The sequence below is a fragment of the Oncorhynchus tshawytscha genome, linkage group LG18, assembly GCF_018296145.1.
Source record: "Oncorhynchus tshawytscha isolate Ot180627B linkage group LG18, Otsh_v2.0, whole genome shotgun sequence".
NCBI classification, from domain to species: Eukaryota; Metazoa; Chordata; class Actinopteri; order Salmoniformes; family Salmonidae; genus Oncorhynchus; species Oncorhynchus tshawytscha.
This window is the reverse complement of record NC_056446.1, coordinates 27,245,737-27,264,155: the sequence shown is the minus strand read 5'-3', so window position 1 is coordinate 27,264,155 and position 18,419 is coordinate 27,245,737. Positions and strand designations below refer to the sequence as shown.

The following is an 18,419-nucleotide window of genomic DNA, read 5'->3' as shown; positions in this document are numbered from 1 at the left end:
TTTTTACACCATACATCCCTACCGCCTCTTGTCTGGCAGTCTCACTAAACACAAATGCTTAATTTGTAAATTATGTCTCAGTGTTGGAGTGTGCCCCTGGCTATATAAGGAATGTGAAATTATTTATACTTTTACTTTTGATACATAAGTATATTTAAAGCCAAATATTTTTAGACTTTTACTCAAGTAGAATTTTACTGGGTGACTTTTACTTGAGTAATTTTCTAATAATTTATCTTTACTTTTACTCAAGTATGACAATTGGGTACTTTTTCCACCACTGTTCATGAATGATGTCGATAATCTACTGGCAAATGTGATATTTCAGGGTTGTTTTTTAAAACAATTTTACAATTTATGGTCCCTGAAGACTGTCGGAAAGCCCCAAACGCAAGATCGTAATGACTCACACAGCACTTCACTTTTTCTTTTACAACTGTGAGCATTTTTCTACAGTATTCACAACATATTAACACATTTACAATCTTCACAGAGTATCATTTCATCAATTACATGTGGAAATACATATTTGAGTGAACATTAGCAAGCCAGCAGCAGATGAAACAGAAAGTGAATTTTCTCCTCCCTCTCTCCACAGTTTTAGCTTGCTATCTAGCTGGTTGGTTTAGGATATTTACTAGCCCATACCAGTGACAAACTTAGCTATATGGCAGCTCACTTATTTTGCTAGCTAGAAAGAATTAGACACAAATGAATTTAGAAACGGAGGAAGAGGATAGTGAGCTATAGCACGCTAACGTTAGCAGCTGCCTCTTCAACAAGAAGCAACTATGACAACATTGATCTTAAAATCTAAATAAAATGAACTTCCCCCATTTGAGAAAAATCCACAATCCACCTCTCCAAAGAAAGCATGGCTCTGGGGCTTCTCTAATCCGTGGCCTTAGCTTCACTTTTCCGTTTAGCCCGCACTTGGCAGGTTGTATAGAAAACACCCCCGGAGCCACAGAATGGCCAGATTATTGCAACGGGCAGCCCTCACAAACACCTTGAAAACTTGCTCTATACAGTAACAGTGAACTCCGTTGTGGCCAAAACTACTTTTTCCAATAGGCTTGTACTACCTATAGTATGACAGCATCAGCAGTTAGCTACCAACAGCTGGCAGACATGTTTACATTGGGTTAGTTTTATCAGTGTTATTTAGATGGAAGACGTAGCAAGCTAGCTCGTTCACTTACTATACCCAGTTCTCCATGCTCACTGAAGCCAATGATGATGTTCGGTCTCTGCTGGTCTTGCTGGCTGTTTCAGATTTTTTCACATATAGTCATCTTTAAAATAACCGATTTCAGTCCTCTTTCAAGTGAACTGTGGAGGGAAAAGAAGAAGTGCTTTGTATTCTTACTGCCCTTGCCTTTGAATGAGGATTCAACTCTTTTGCCAGTTCACTTCACCCATTTGTGATCTGAGACCTCTTTGCATTCACATTGCTATTTTTAGAATGCACTCTGGGTTTTTACAAAGTGTAGGACAAGCCATTTCATTGGATCATGTTATCGGACAGCTAGATAGACCTACTTAAATTTTGGAAGCTAATAGATTACATTTCATTCAAATATGATAATAATATTTAATAATTGAAATCAGAAGATACTATTAACATGTAAATATTATTGGTAACAGCAGAAAAATAACTACAGATTAAATAATGTTGTAATTGAAAATTGTACACCCAATGTAGGCTACTGCCCCTTCAAGAGCTAGAAATTATTTTTGTACCCTATGTTGTGATTCTCACCAAATATGTTGTTGTCCTCTCTCATTATTCAAACCCCACAGTCAAATAAACAGTTTGCCGCTCTCTGATATAGATCACATATTGCAAACAAATAATCTGAACACATATTTTGGAATTTCTGTGGATCCTTGACAATCGCTAATCAATATGCAAAAACAGCAACAAAAAAATCTAAAACCTGCAAATCATAATTTTCTCTCTTTTGTGTCACCAGTGCGAGGGGTTATGAAAGGGGGATAATGACATACAAACTTGGGAGGCTTTGTTAACATTTCCCTAAAAAAGGTAACCAGGCCGCGCAATTCAAGCAAACTGAACTCAGACCACCTCTCGAAAGAGACTCAGTTCAGTTCACTTCGGGGACTCTTTTAAGGGGTCTGAGTTACTTTGGAGTGTTCACAAAAAAAGGCTGAAAGAGACCAAGTGTGAAAACACCCTTAGAAGCCACATTGATGTTACTGACAGCATCCATTTTAAGAAGCATCTTCTTGCTGAAGCACTCCTTCCAGTGTTGATAGCTGTGGAAGTTCTCATGGATAAAAAGTGCCCCGCAGATTGACGCATACATGCTCAATTCGCCTGGTTTCCACAGCCACAAAGTCAAAATGGTCTATTTCCTAAAATAAAAATGCTTTTTGGTTTTAATTTAAGGTTGGGATTAGGCACAAGGTTAGCAGTGTTGTTAAGGGACCAATTCACCTTTTTGGTTTTAATTTAAGGTTGGGGTTAGGCACAAGGTTAGCAGTGTTGTTAAGGGACCAATTCACCTTTTTGGTTTTAATTTAAGGTTGGGGTTAGGCACAAGGTTAGCAGTGTTGTTAAGGGACCAATTCACCTTTTTTTAATTTAAGGTTGGGGTTAGGCACAAGGTTAGCAGTGTTGTTAAGGGACCAATTCACCTTTTTGGTTTTAATTTAAGGTTGTGGTTAGCAGGTTAGCAGTGTTGTTAAGGGACCAATTCACCTTTTTGGTTTTAATTTAAGGTTGGGGTTAGGCACAAGGTTAGCAGTGTTGTTAAGTTAAGGTTTTAATTTAAGGTTGGGGTTACCAATTAGCACCAATTTTTTTGGTTTTAATTTAAGGTTGGGGTTAGGCACAAGGTTAGCAGTGTTGTTAAGGGACCAATTCACCTTTTTGGTTTTAATTTAAGGTTGGGGTTAGGCACAAGGTTAGCAGTGTTGTTAAGGGACCAATTCACCTTTTTGGTTTTAATTTAAGGTTGGGGTTAGGCACAAGGTTAGCAGTGTTGTTAAGGGACCAATTCACCTTTTTGGTTTTAATTTAAGGTTGGGGTTAGGCACAAGGTTAGCAGTGTTGTTAAGGGACCAATTCACCTTTTTGGTTTTAATTTAAGGTTTTAAAGGTTAGCAGTGTTGTTAAGGGACCAATTCACCTTTTTGGTTTTAATTTAAGGTTGGGGTTACAAGGTTAGCAGTGTTGTTAAGGGACAATTCACCTTTTTGGTTTTAATTTAAGGTTGGGGTTAGGCAGGTTAGCAGTGTTGTTAAGGGACCAATTCACCTTTTTGGTTTTAATTTAAGGTTGGGGTTAGGCACAAGGTTAGCAGTGTTGTTAAGGGACCAATTCACCTTTTTGGTTTTAATTTAAGGTTGGGGTTAGGCACAAGGTTAGCAGTGTTGTTAAGGGACCAATTCACCTTTTTGGTTTTAATTTAAGGTTGGGGTTAGGCACAAGGTTAGCAGTGTTGTTAAGGGACCAATTCACCTGCCTCATTCTCACAAATGTATCTAACTTTTGACATCGTTTTTCATTCACCGTGTGACGCAGACCACGGGGCGTTGAATGGAGCTGATTTGGAGAGAACCTTAAACACAACATTATTATAACAATTGACATAAGTGTTTTGTAATTTGGGGATGATTTCTTGGGGGGGGGCTCTAATATATTATTTATTTTTAGAATTATAATAATTTTTACATGTATTTCTGGCATTGAGAAACAAGTCCTACACTCCCTTTAATCAGGGAAAGTTGAGTAAGCTAGACTAGGGTAGGAGCAGTGGCAACCTGTCATTCAGGGCAGGTGGGGTCTATAGCAGAGACCCACCTGTTTTGAACCCCACATTTTTTGAAAAAAATATATTTTTGTGCATGTTATTTTGGCATTAATACGTGTTACATGCAAACTATGTAAAAACATTTTTTAATGTCATTTAATTAATAAAGCCGCATACTAACATGGTCTCTTTGTTGTTTTCTTGAGTAAGGCTGCTCCAAAATGCTGGTGTTTCAGGCTAGCTCAGTGCTTTCTGTGGTGGTGGAGCAAGCAAGCAGAAAATACAAGCGTTGTGCCTGATTGGCTCAGTGTTCTGTCACTCATGGGGACACTACGTCACAGGCCAAGTCTAAGTCCTTAGTAAGAGTAGACATCGAAAATGTCAGCCCTTTAGGTCCTGACATAGAGTTATATTATAAGTGCACTTTCAAGAAGGCTCAAGGTCATTGGCCATAGATAAAATCATGTCAAATCACTTTATATGTACAGTAGCTTTGATTGGACTGGTCATGTCAACATCTTCCTTTCCAGATGTTAGCTAGCAGTTATCATCATGAATCAAGTCTACAATCTACTGGCAAATACTTTTAATCCTTGTCATATGAAGAGAAATAATAAAGAGAATTTATAGATAAAATGTATTGGTGCCCATCAGACATACCCATTACACACCAATTCCAAATGGCTAATTCAACAATGAGTGGTTTGGAAGTAATTAGGGGCTAGCTACAAGCATTGTAAAGCAATCACTAGCCTGCTATTCAGTGGAGTGGCTGTGTGTGTTTTTTTCCAAGTTCCCACCATAAATCCAGAGAATGCCAGACTTTGATGACAAAGGCCCGCCGCATCCCATTTCTGTTTAAGTGAACAAGGTGAGTCCAAAAATGTCTTGTATGCTGCTGCATAAATGATGTAATGTGCCAGGGAGATATGTATACTGTAGCTAAGAATGTAATACTAAGTGTATGTTGTGTAGTAAGCTGTTAGTAGCCCATGTGCCTCACCCTAATAATTTGGTCTATTTTTACCAACGCGGTATTGTGAACACATCGTTTGTGGCCGGTGTGTGCTTGTTTGCAGACTTTTTTGTACAGCTTTGACAGTGCTACTGATAGTAGTGGTGGCGCTTGGCTTGCACTTGCAAATTCAGCACACACAACATTCTATAATAGAATTGTGTTATTTGACGTGTGAAATTAAAAGCGTATTTAACGAGTCAAATAGTGTTATTTGACGTGTATCTTTTTTGACACGCAAAGACCCAAACGGTGTTCAATGTGCCTCACCCTAATAATTTGGTCTATTTTTCGCTTATTTTTGGTCTTAATTTCGCCTACTGTTCTAACTTGATGGTGCACATGTAGCCTATAACCTGTTTTAGAGAAATGTCATCATAGAATAATGTAAGAGATTTCATTGTCTGCTTATATGCCCCATTTATGTATCATATGGTTCTGACTTGGACAACAGAGAGAATGCTGTAAGAATGGCCCATGTTCTGAATTCTGTCGCTGTACATTTAAAAGTGATGAATAAATAGTTATATTGACAACGTCCATCTTCACTCGCTCATTAATGTCGTAATTGAAATTACAGATGGCCTCTTATCTGCTTGTCGTCCCCTTATGCCATAGTTTGTACATCTCAATTGTCAGTAGAAACCACATTTGTTTAAGCAAGTCAGCCTTATCAGCTATGTTTTTTTTAAAGTCAGTAAATGAGGCTGAATTAACTGTTTCGCTGCCAGACAAGGCTCCGCTGATAGCCAGGTGTAGCACTGGTAAGATGTTGTGACTCCTGTTGGGACAGCTTTATGTAGGCCCTAACAGTTTGTGGGCACCATTTATCACCGTTTTATAGTGCAATTAATGTATTGTTTAGTGTTGTGTAGTGACTTTGGTGGCATGCATTCCATATATATATTTTTTTTTTGCCCCACCAAGATTTACATGCTAAAATCAAATCAAGTTTTTTTGGTCACGTAAACATGGTTAGCAGATGTTATTGCGAGTATAGCGAAATGCTTGTAAAGTTGACGTCGCTCTGATATCCAATAGTTCTTCCCGGCTGTTTGTAATAAGACTTAAGATTTTCTGAGCTAACAATGTAAGAAATAATACATAAAAAAACAAGATACTGCAAAGTTTCCTAAGGACTAGAAGCGAGGCAGCCCTCTCTGTCGGCGCCATCTTATGCTACTGGGTAGGAGTAAAGAGAAGTAAGTTATTCTTACTCTGTGTCTACGTCCCTTTCCTTCTGAAAAGAAAATAGAAATGTTATCAAGTTTCTGTCAGAAGCACTTTATAAATTACATTTGATTAATTGATTGATTCTCTTGTAATTTTTGGAGGCCAGATCTACTCTGCAGTCAACTCTATCCCAGTATAACCCCTTTAACCAGATTCTGCTTCTCCCTGTCCCATTCACCCGTTAGTCTCATCTGCCATTTATTCATCAATATATCCTGTATTCCCAAACTGGGGCACACAATGCCGTCAGGGGTACGCCAAATAAAAATGTGATTCACATTTTTTATATATATTGTTTTATGACTTGCCCTCCAAATACACCTCTGCTGTTTTCAATCAGAATCTCAGTGATCACTGCCTCATTGCCTGCATCCGCTATGGGTCCGCAGTCAAACGACCACCCCTCATCACTGTCAAACGCTCCCTAAAACACTTCTGAGAGCAGGCCTTTCTAATCGACCTGGCCCGGGTATCCTGGAAGGATATTGACCTCATCCCGTCAGTTGAGGATGCCTGGTCGTTCTTTAAAAGTAATTTCCTCACCATCTTAAATAAGCATGCCCCTTTCAAAAAATGTAGAACTAAGAAGAGATATAGCCATTGGTTCACTCCAGACCTGACTGCCCTCGACCAGCACCAAAACATCCTGTGGCGGACTTTACAAGCATCGAATAGTCCCCACGATATGCAACTTTTCAGGGAAGTCAGGAACCAATACACCCAGTCAGTCAGGAAAGCAAAGGATAGCTTTTTCAAACAAAATTTGCATCCTGTAGCTCTAACTCCAAAAAGTTTTGGGACACTGTGAAGTCCATGGAGAATAAGAGCACCTCCTCCCAGCTGCCCACTGCACTGCGGCTAGGTAACACGGTCACCACCGATAAATCCACAATAATCAAGAATTTCAATAAGCATTTCTCTACGGCTGGCCATGCTTTCCTTCATGCTACCCCAACCCCGGCCAACAGCTTTGCACCACCCGCAGCTACTTGCCCAAGCCTCCCCAGCTTCTCCTTCACCCAAATCCAGATAGCAGATGTTCTGAAAGAGCTGTAAAACCTGGACCCGTACAAATCAGCTGGGCTAGACAATCTGGACCCTCTCTTTCAAAAAGTATCCGCCGCCATTGTTGCAACCCCTATTACCAGTCTGTTCAACCTCTCTTTCATATATTGTCCCAGATCCCTAAAGATTGAAAGCTGCCGCGGTCATCCCCCTCTTCAAAGGGGGTGACACTCTAGACCCAAACTGTTATAGACCTATATCCATCCTGCAATGCCTTTCTAAAGTCTTCGAAAGCCAAGTTAATAAACAGATCACTGACCATTTTTCGAATATCACCTTACCTTCTCCGCTGTGCAATCCGGTTTCCGAGCTGGTCACGGGGGCACCTCAGCCACGCTCAAGGTACTAAACGATATCATAACCGCCATCGATAAAAGACAGTACTGTGCAGCCGTCTTCATCGACCTGGCCAAGGCTTTCGAGTCTGTCAATCACTGTGTTCTTATCGGCAGACTCAACAGCCTTGGTTTCTCAAATGACTGCCTCGCCTGGTTCACCAAGTACTTCACAGACAGAGTTCAGTGTGTTAAATTGGAAGGCCTGTTGTCCGGACCTCTGGCAGGCTCTATGGAGGTACCATAGGGTTCAATTCTCAGGCCGAATATTTTCTCTGTATATATCAACAATGTCGCTCTTGCTGCGGGTGATTCCCTGTTCCACCTCTAAGTAGACTACACCATTCTGTGTACTTCTGGCCCTTCTTTGGACACTGTGTTAACTAACCTCCAAATGAGCTTCAATGCCATACAACACTCCTTCCGTGGCATCCAACTACTCTTAAATGCTAGTAAAACCAAATGCATGCTTTTCAACCATTCGCTGCCCTCACCTGCCTGCCCGACCGACAAGCATCACCACTCTGGACGGTTCAGACTTATGTGGACAACTATGAATACCTAGGTGTCTGGCTAGACTGTAAACTCTCTTTCCAGACTCATATTAAACATCTCCAATCCAAAATTAAATCTAGAATCGGCTTCCTATTTCGCAACAAAGCCTCCTTCACTCATGCTGCCAAACATATCCTCGTAAAACTGACTATCCTACCGATCCTCGTCTTCGGCAATGTCATTTACAAAATAGCTTCCAATACTCCAACACAGCAAACTGGATGCAGTCTATCACAGTGCCATCCACTTTGTTACCAAAGCCCCTTATACCACCCACCACTGTGACCTGTATGCTCTAGTCGGCTGGCCCTCGCTACATATTCGTCGCCAGACCCACTGGGTCCAGGTCATCTATAAGTCTGTGCTAGATAAAGCTCCACCTTATCTCAGCTCACTGGTCACGATAACAACACCCACCCGCAGCACGCGCTGCAGCAGCTAAATCTCACTGGTCATCCTCAAAGCCAACATCACATTTGGCCGCCTTTCCTTCCAGTTCTCTGACAACACAATGTCAAATACAGGTAGCCTAGTCAAATCATTAACATTCAATCACAGTAACCGTTACTCTCTCCCGGAATTTCCACTAACGGTCTGTATGTAGCCAAACGAAGATGATGCTCATTGAATTTGCTCGAAATTTGATAAATGGTTAAAAAAAGTAAGACCCGCATCCATAGAGACACATACAAGCCCTATTGGTAGTTCTGCTACTACCACTGCTACTATATTTTATATTTGAGATTCTTCAAAGTTGCCACCCTTTGCCTTAATGCTTTTGAGCCAAATAGAACTATCTTCTGTATACTCCCCCTACCTTGTCACAACACAACTGATTGGCTCAAAAGCATTAAGTAGGAAAGAAATTCCACAAATGAACTAACAAGGCACTCCTGTTAATTGAAATGCATTCCAGGTGACTACCTCGTGAAGCTGGTTGAGAGAATGCCAAGAGAGTGCAAAGCTATCATCAATGCAAAGGACGGCTATTTGAAGAATTTTAATTATAAAATATATTTTGATTTCTTTAACACTTTTTTGGTTACTACATCATTTCTTGAGTTATTTCATAATTTTGATGTCTTCACTATTATTCTACAATGTAGAAAATCGTACAAATAAGGGTCAGGCAGAGTGGTCAGGCAGGCGGGCTAAGAGACAGGACAGGCAAGGGTCAAAACCAGGAGGGCGAGAAAAAGAGAGACTGGGAAAAAGCAGGAGCTGAGACAAACGCTTGTTGACTTGACAAACAAGATGAACTGGCAACAGTCAAACAGAGAACACAGATATAAGTACCCAGGGGATAAGGGAAGATGGGCGACACCTGGAAGGGGGTGGAGCCGGAATTGGATCGTCTCGCTGTGGTTCCCCGACACTTGTAGGTTGATGGGGGTGGTATGGTGGGTGACCCGGCCTATAGAGCGCCTGTCCAGCGCTCTAACATTCATGGGAATGGAGAGGGGTTGAGTAGGGATGCCCAGCTCGGATACCAGGGTAACGTCCATAAGACTCACATCTGCCCCTAAGTCGATGAGTATCTGGAGAGACCCCACTGCAGGGTGGCATGGAGAGGGGTGCGAGTAGGTTGGAGGAGCAAAATTGTCCTTAAGACCCACCAGAGTACTCATTCCTATGTCTGGGTGTTAAGTATGCGTACATGTTCGGCTGGAGACAGCCTAAACATCAGGTTAAGGCAGTCAGGGGTCGAATAAACCAGAGTAGTGGGGCAAAGGTACAGGACGGCAGGCAGGCTCAGGGTCAGGTCAGGCAGAGGTCGGTAATCACCATAGCAACAACCCCCCCCGTAGCACGTGCTCCACCAGGTATATTTCACTGGTCATCCCCAAAGCCAATACTACTACCTGCACCCAACTATCTCTACTTGCACATCATTATCTGCACATCTATCACTCCAGTGTTAATGCTAAATTGTAATTATTTCACCTCTAGGCCTATTTATTGCCTTACCTCCCTACTCTTCTACATTTGCACACACTGTACGTATATATTTTTCTATTGTGTTATTGACTGTACATTTGTTTATGTTTAACTCTAAACAATATATCTGTGTTGTTTTTGTCCCACTGCTTTGCTTTATCTTGGCCAGGTCGCAGTTGTAAATGAGAACTTGTTCTCAACTGGCCTACCTGGTTAAATAAAGGTGGGGAAAAGGTACAGGACGGCAGGCTCAGGGTCAGGGGAAGGCAGAGTGGTCAGGCAGGCTCAGGGTCAGGGGCAGGCAGAGCAGTCAGGCAGGCGGGCTCAGAGACAGGACAGGACAGAGTCAAAACCAGGAGGGTGTGAAAAAGAGAGATTGCAAAAAAGCAGGAGCTGAGACAAAATGCTGGTTGACTTGACAAAGAAGACGAACTGGCAACAGACAAACAGAGAACAGAGGTATAAGTACCCAGGGGATAATGGGGAAGATGGGCGACACCTGGAAGGGGGTGGAGACAAGCACAAGGACAGGTGAAACATATCAGGGCTTGACAATGGGGGGTCAATTAAGGAAGACATCCTCTTCTGGAAACCAGGACAACAGGAGAGGATATTTTTTAAGTACTGGACGGCTTTGTGACATCAAATGGACTTTGGTGGTCAAGATGTGTTTGTATCTGTACTTATGACGCAACAGCCATGACAGGGAGACATAGGGGAGTGGTAACGCGTATGCAAGCAGTTGCTCCCGACGCCACTTGGGTACACTGCAGCATCCACCGAGAGGCTCTTGCTGCCAAAGGAATGCCTGACAGCTTGAAAGACATTTTGGACACTACAGTGAAAATGTTTTTTTTTTGTGTGTTAACATGGCCCCTGAACTCTCGGGTATTTTCTGCACTATGCAATGATATGGGCAGCGACCAAGTAACACTTTCACAACATACAGAAGTGCGCTGGTTATCAAGGGGCAAAGTATTGACATGTTTATTTGAATTGAGAGATGAGCTTAACGTTTTCTTTACTGACCATATTTTTCACTTGTCTGACCGCTTGCATGATGACGAGTTTCTCACACGACTGGCCTATCTGGGTGATGTTTTTTCATGCCTGAATGATCTGAATCTAGAATTACAGGGACTCTCCACAACTCTATTCAAAGTGCGGGGCAAAATTGAGGCTATGATTAAGAAGTTGGAGCTATTCTCTGTCCGCATTAACAACACACAGGTGTATGATTTTTGTGTGTGCAAATGAACTCAAGCTTACAGACAACGTCAAATGTGATATAGCTAAGCACCTGAGTGAGTTGGGTGTGCAATTACGCAGGTACTTTCCCGAAACGGATGACACAAACAACTGGATTCGTTATCCCTTTCATGCCTTGCCTCCAGTCCACTTACCGATATCTGAACAAGAGAGCCTCATCAAAATCGCAACAAACTGTTCTGTGAAAATTTAATTTAATCAGAAGCCACTGACAGATTTTTAGATTAGGCTGCACTCAGAGTGTCCTGCTTTGGCAAATCGTGCTGTTAAGACACTGATGCCCTTTGCAATCTCATATCTATGTGAGAGTGGATTCTCGGCCCTCACTAGCATGAAAACTAAATAGGGGCACAGACTGTGTGTGAAAAATGATTTAAGACTCTCTCCAACACAACTCAACATTGCAGAGTTATGTGCATCCTTTCAAGCACACCCTTCTCATTAACCTGTGCTGAGTTATTCACAATTATCGAAGAACAAATAAGGTTTTATGTGTAAGATGGCTAAATAAAGAGCAAAATGATTGATTATTATTATTTGTGCCCTGGTCTTATAAAAGCTCTTTGTCACTTCCCATGAGTCGGGTTGTGACACAAACTCTCACTCATTCTTATGTTTAATAAATGTATTGTATAGAGTGTGTGTGTGTGGCAGGCTTAGTGCGCTGTGCGCTGACCCTGGTGCTAGAGAGGGGTACGCAGCTGGAGGTTGAATGTTTGAAGGGGTACGGGACTATAAAAAGTTTGGGAACCACTGGTCTATGTAATTGAAAACATCAGCAAATGAGCGGATCAGCTCTCAGACCCTTCAAGGCCCCACATTTCACATCCAGTGATTGGGAGTCCCAAAGGGACTACCCCAGGTTTGGCCGGGGTAGGCCGTCATTGTAAATAAGAATTTGTTCTTAACTGACTTGACTAGTTAAATAAATCCCCCCTTCAAGTATTAAATCAACTCCCATGGCTCAGTCCAGCTGACTGCAGGCTGAAAAAGCTCTCTGCTCTCTTATGTCACCCCTCTTTCCCCCCCCTCCCTCTCTCTGCCTTACTCTCTCTGCCTTACTCTCTTTGTCACCCCCCCCACCACTCCTCCTCTGCAATCCTCCCTCCCTCTTTGTCTCTCCTGCTCCATGGGGCCAGACTAGAGAACGTGGCATTTAGAAAGGTCTGTGAGGAAAGGGATGACATTCAGAGCACCTCCTTCTCTTTAAGGTTAAGTCTGACCGAAAACTGATTGTGAATGCATGGATTTAAAACATCAGTCATGTCTAGAAAATAGCATTTCGATACCATTTACCAGACCTCAGATTTGATAAGGCAGAGTGAATAGTGTTAAGGATACACTGGAACATCATTGATCATGGTAGTGTCTCCCCCGTTTTGTCTCAAGATGTCTCACACCTTTTGATATGGTGCTCTGCGGGTGTTCCAGCATCTGTTACACACAACAATAGGGCTAATTTGTTTTGCTGCTGTTGGCTTTTATGTTTCCTTAGCTAGATTTGTGTAAATAAATGAGCAATTATAGAGCCTGACTCATCGTGGATGCCTTAGGGTGAATCCTGATGCCTGTCAACAACGCCAACAACTGAACTTTTCATTTTCCAGAGAGAAAGAGAGGTTGAATGAAATGGCCTGCAGTCTCTTTGATTGTAAATATCCACCAAGGCCTCACCTTCCTTTGAAACATATTCGCTTGACTTGGCTGCGTTTCTGAACGAGTGCACAAAACAGACGTCACCCAAAGCTTCAGAAGTTTTTTTGTGACATTTCTGGGAGACAGAATCAATATCCAATTGACTGTGTGCTATTTTCTCCCCTCTGAGCTGCTATCTGGGATGGACTGGGACCTGTGTTCGATCAGCTTGGACCAGAACATGAAATACGCAGAACCTTGAATACATAACACATGGAAAGGAAAAGAGCAGTTGAACAGCAGGTGTTCCATGGTTAACTAGTGTTAGGCCTCTGCTATGGTATGATGATGACTTGATGCTCATGTTATTACAACGACAGTTAGAACCATGTTAATGAAACTGCTGTATGGTTAGCTGTGTGTGGTGTGGGGGTAACCATAGATACATGGTAATAGGTAGGGCTGCGACGATACCATATCGCCACATGCGTTACTATTATGGCAAGGAAACAAAACACGAAGCAAATTTGACTTCTTTAGGAAAACAGCCCTACTGTTGGAAACAAACATCATTATGTTGTCATCCAGAGTCATCTGAAATCAAATCAAATCAAATTTTATTTGTCACATACACATGGTTAGCAGATGTTAATGCGAGTGTAGCGAAATGCTTGTGCTTCTAGTTCCGACAATGCAGTAATAACGAACAAGTAATCCAACTAACAATTCCAAAAAAAATATAAAAAAAAAACGACTGTCTTATACACAGTGTAAGGGGATAAAGAATATGTACATAACGATATATGAATGAGTGATGGTACAGAGCAGCATAGGCAAGATACAGTAGATGATATCGAGTACAGTATATACATATGAGATGAGTATGTAAACCAAGTGGCATAGTTAAAGTGGCTAGTGATACATGTATTACATAAGGATGCAGTCAATGATATAGAGTACAGTATCTACGTATGCATATGAGATGAATAATGTAGGGTAAGTTACATTATATAAGGTAGCATTGTTTAAAGTGGCTAGTGATATATTTACATCATTTCCCATCAATTCCCATTATTAAAGTGGCTGGAGTAGAGTCAGTGTCATTGACAGTGTGTTGGCAGCAGCCACTCAATGTTAGTGGTGGCTGTTTAACAGTCTGATGGCCTTGAGATAGAAGCTGTTTTTCAGTCTCTCGGTCCCAGCTTTGATGCACCTGTACTGACCTCGCCTTCTGGATGACAGCGGGGTGAACAGGCAGTGGCTCGGGTGGTTGATGTCCTTGATGATCTTTATGGCCTTCCTGTAGCATCGGGTGGTGTAGGTGTCCTGGAGGGCAGGTAGTTTGCCCCCGATGATGCGTTGTGCAGACCTCACTACCCTCTAGAGAGCCTTACGGTTGAGGGCGGTGCAGTTGCCATACCAGGCGGTGATACAGCCCGTCAGGATGCTCTCGATTGTGCATCTGTAGAAGTTTGTGAGTGCTTTTGGTGACAAGTCGAATTTCTTCAGCCTCCTGAGGTTGAAGAGGCGCTGCTGCGCCTTCCTCACGATGCTGTCTGTGTGAGTGGACCAATTCAGTTTGTCTGTGATGTGTATGCCGAGGAACTTAAAACTTGCTACCCTCTCCACTACTGTTCCATCGATGTGGATGGGGGTGTTCCCTCTGCTGTTTCCTGAAGTCCACAATCATCTCCTTAGTTTTGTTGACGTTGAGTGTGAGGTTATTTTCCTGACACCACACTCCGAGGGCCCTCACCTCCTCCCCTGTAGGCCGTCTCGTCGTTGTTGGTAATCAAGCCTACCACTGTTGTGTCGTCCGCAAACTTGATGATTGAGTTGGAGGCGTGCATGGCCACGCAGTCGTGGGTGAACAGGGAGTACAGGAGAGGGCTCAGAACGCACCCTTGTGGGGCCCCAGTGTTGAGGATCAGCGGGGAGGAGATGTTGTTGCCTGCCCTCACCACCTGGGGGCGGCCCGTCAGGAAGTCCAGAACCCAGTTGCACAGGGCGGGGTCGAGACCCAGGGTCTCGAGCTTGATGACGAGCTTGGAGGGTACTATGGTGTTGAATGCCGAGCTGTAGTCGATGAACAGCATTCTCACATAGGTATTCCTCTTGTCCAGATGGGTTAGGGCAGTGTGCAGTGTGGTTGAGATTGCATCGTCTGTGGACCTATTTGGGCGGTAAGAAAATTAGAGTGGGTCTAGGGTGTCAGGTAGGGTGGAGGTGATATGGTCCTTGACTAGTCTCTCAAAGCACTTCATGATGACGGATGTGAGTGCTACGGGGCGGTAGTCGTTTAGCTCAGTTACCTTAGCTTTCTTGGGAACAGGAACAATGGTGGCCCTCTTGAAGCATGTGGGAACAGCAGACTGGTATAGGGATTGATTGAATATGTCCGTAAACACACCGGCCAGCTGGTCTGCGCATGCTCTGAGGGCGCGGCTGGGGATGCCGTCTGGGCCTGCAGCCTTGCGAGGGTTAACACATTTAAATGTCTTACTCACTTCGGCTGCAGTGAAGGAGAGAGACCGCATGTTTTCGTTGCAGGCCGTGTCAGTGGCACTGTATTGTCCTCAAAGCGGGCAAAAGTTATTTAGTCTGCCTGGGAGCAAGACATCCTGGTCCGTGACTGGGCTGGGTTTCTTCCTGTAGTCCGTGATTGACTGTAGACCCTGCCACATGCCTCTTGTGTCTGAGCCGTTGAATTGAGATTCTACTTTGTCTCTGTACTGGCGCTTAGCTTGTTTGATAGCCTTGCGGAGGGAATAGCTGCACTGTTTGTATTCAGCCATGTTACCAGACACCTTGCCCTGATTAAAAGCAGTGGTTCGTGCCTTCAGTTTCACACGAATGCTGCCATCAATCCAAGGTTTCTGGTTAGGGAATGTTTTAATCGTTGCTATGGGAACGACATCTTCAACGCACGTTCTAATGAACTCGCACACCGAATCAGCGTATTCGTCAGCGTATTCATCTGTATTTATTTTCCAAGCCATATCACATCATATTTTACATAGAGTGGGTTTTAAAGGGCCAAAGAGTTTGGTCTGCTTCTTGTTTTAATTTTTTCCATGGAAAAAATATTGTGATACTGGTATCGTCCGTCCCGGCACTAATAATAGGGGACTGGTTTATAATCCCCACGATGGATGAAATATAACGGCCATTCATGCTATGCTTTGTCAGGTGATTAGACATTTTCCTATTATCGGATTTACAGCGGAATATAAATAATTGGGCTCTTTGTTTGTGTTTACTGTACCTCCCCCCTATGGGGTTACACTGTCTGTCACTGCCCTCGAAATGGGATTATGGTGAATGTAGTGATTCAGTGTAGAATAAACTACTTTTGCAAAAGGTTATGTAGATGTAGAGTTCATACCTATTCATGGTGAGACTAAAACATTTTCATGGCACAGAGTGTTGGACACTTCCTTTTAAGTTCAGACAATAGTTATTATTGTTCACTCACTCTCTCTCTCCTCCCTCTCTCTGTCCTCCCTCTCTCTCTTTCCTCTCTCTCTGTCCTCCCTCTCTCTCTTTCCTCTCTCTCTGTCCTCCCTCTCTCTCTCTGTCCTCCCCCTCTCTCTCTGTCCTCTCTCTCTTCTCTCTCTGTCCTCCTCCTCTCTCTCTCTCCCCCTCTCTCTGTCCTCCCCTCTCTCTCTCCCCTCTCTCTGTCCTCCCCCTCTCTCTCTTTCCTCTCTCTCTGTCCTCCCTCTCTCTCTCTGTCCTCTCTCTCCTCTCTCTGTCCTCTCTCTCTCTCTCTCTCTGTCCTTTCTCTCCTCTCTCTCTGTCCTCCCTCTCTCTCTCTCTCCTCTCTCTCCTCTCTCTCTGTCCTCTCTCTCTGTCCTCCCTCTCTCTCTCTTTCCTCTCTCTCCTCCCTCCCTCTCTCTCTCTTTCCTCTCTCTCTGTCCTCCCTCTCTCTCTCTGTCCTCTCTCTCTCTCTCCCTCCTCTCCTCTCCTCTCTCTCTCTCCTCTCTCTCTCCTCCTCCCTCTCTCTGTCCTCTCTCTCTCTTTCCTCCTCCCTCTCTCTTTCCTCTCTCTCTGTCCTCCCTCTCTCTCTCCTCCCTCTCTCTCTTTCCTCTCTCTCTGTCCTCCCCCTCTCTCTCTGTCCTCTCTCTCTTCTCTCTCTGTCCTCCCCCTTTCTCTCTCCTCCCTCTCTCTGTCCTCCCCCTCTCTCTCTCCCCCCCTCTCTCTGTCCTCCCCCTCTCTCTCTTTCCTCTCTCTCTGTCCTCCCTCTCTCTCTCTGTCCTCTCTCTCCTCTCTCTCTGTCCTCTCTCTCTCTCTCTCTCTCTGTCCTCTCTCTCCTCTCTCTCTGTCCTCCCTCTCTCTCTCTCTCTCTCTCCTCTCTCTCTGTCCTCTCTCTCTGTCCTCCCTCTCTCTCTCTTTCTTCTCTCATCTCCCTCCCTCTATCTCTCGTTCCTCTCTCTCTGTCCTCCCTCTCTCTCTCTGTCCTCTCTCTCCTCTTTCTCTCTCTCCTCTCCTCTCCTCTCCTCTCCTCTCCTCTCCTCTCCTCTCCTCTCCTCTCCTCTCCTCTCCTCTCCTCTCCTCTCCTCTCCTCTCTCTCCTCTCTCTCTCTCCCCTCTCTCTCCTCCCTCCCTCTCTCTCTCTTTCCTCTCTCTCTGTCCTCCCTCTCTCTCTCTCTCTCTCTCTCCTCTCTCTCTCTCTCCTCCTCTCTCTCCTCTCTCTCTCCTCCCTCTCTTTCTCTCCTCCCTCTCTCTCGTCTATCTCTCTCCTCTCTCTCCTCCCTCTCTCGTCTCTCTCTCCTCTCTCTCTCTCCTCCCTCTCTTTCTCTCCTCCCTCTCTCTCTCTCGTCTCTCTCTCCTCTCTCTGTCCTCCCTCTCTCTCTCTCTCCTTTCTCTCTCCTCTCCTCTCTCTCTCTCTCTCTCTCCTCCCTCTCTTTCTCTCCTCCCTCTCTCTCTCTCTCTCGTCTCTCTCTCTCCTCTCTCTCTCCTCCCTCTCTTTCTCTCCTCCCCCTCTCTCTCTCTCCTCTTTCTCTCTCCTCTCTCTCTCCTCCCTCTCTTTCTCTCCTCCCTCTCTCTCTCTCCTCTCTCTCTCTCCTCCCTCCCTCTCTCTCTCTGTCCCTCTGTCCACTGTGGGTCCACCCCACTTTACTCTGCCCGTACGTTGTTGTGCTCAGGGGAATCTCTGGGCCCGCCTGTCATTTGAATAAAACGTACATAAATAAATAATATACATATTTTAAAATGCAAATTCTAATGGGGACATTGGGGGTGACTCAATCATCCTGACGTTAACTCCCGCTAAGAAATGACTACAGTACCACCACATGGCCTATCCCACAGCCCAGCCCAGCACCCCACTGCCTAAAGCACTGTACACACTCCATAAATAAATGTTACTGTTGCATGTTTCAAAGAAATCTCACTCTATAGTGTTTAATGTTAGTTTGATATATATATAATGGATCTTAGTGTTATTATATCTTGAATAATAAGTGGTATTAATATGCAGTCATTTGCAATTACTTCCCAAAATGTTGTTTAATTCAAAGTAGGCTCATTTTTGGCTATTCATTATCTGTCGTACATTTAACCATACATTGACAGTAATTATTATTATTATTTGTGT

General features: G+C 43.7%; 1 long non-coding RNA gene across 4 annotated transcripts; it reads left to right on the top strand.

The window, feature by feature from the left end:
• The first annotated feature begins 206 nt into the window (after positions 1-206).
• On the top strand, positions 207-3,839 carry LOC121839983. 4 transcript variants are annotated; one of them, XR_006079278.1, is made up of 3 exons: positions 207-2,549; positions 2,845-3,116; positions 3,304-3,839. It is a non-coding gene; the product is annotated as an uncharacterized LOC121839983 (long non-coding RNA). The 4 variants fall into 4 exon arrangements; XR_006079280.1 differs by lacking the exon at positions 207-2,549 and adding an exon at positions 2,642-2,681; XR_006079277.1 differs by lacking the exon at positions 207-2,549 and adding an exon at positions 2,694-2,745.
• Positions 3,840-18,419: the final 14,580 nt, after the last annotated feature.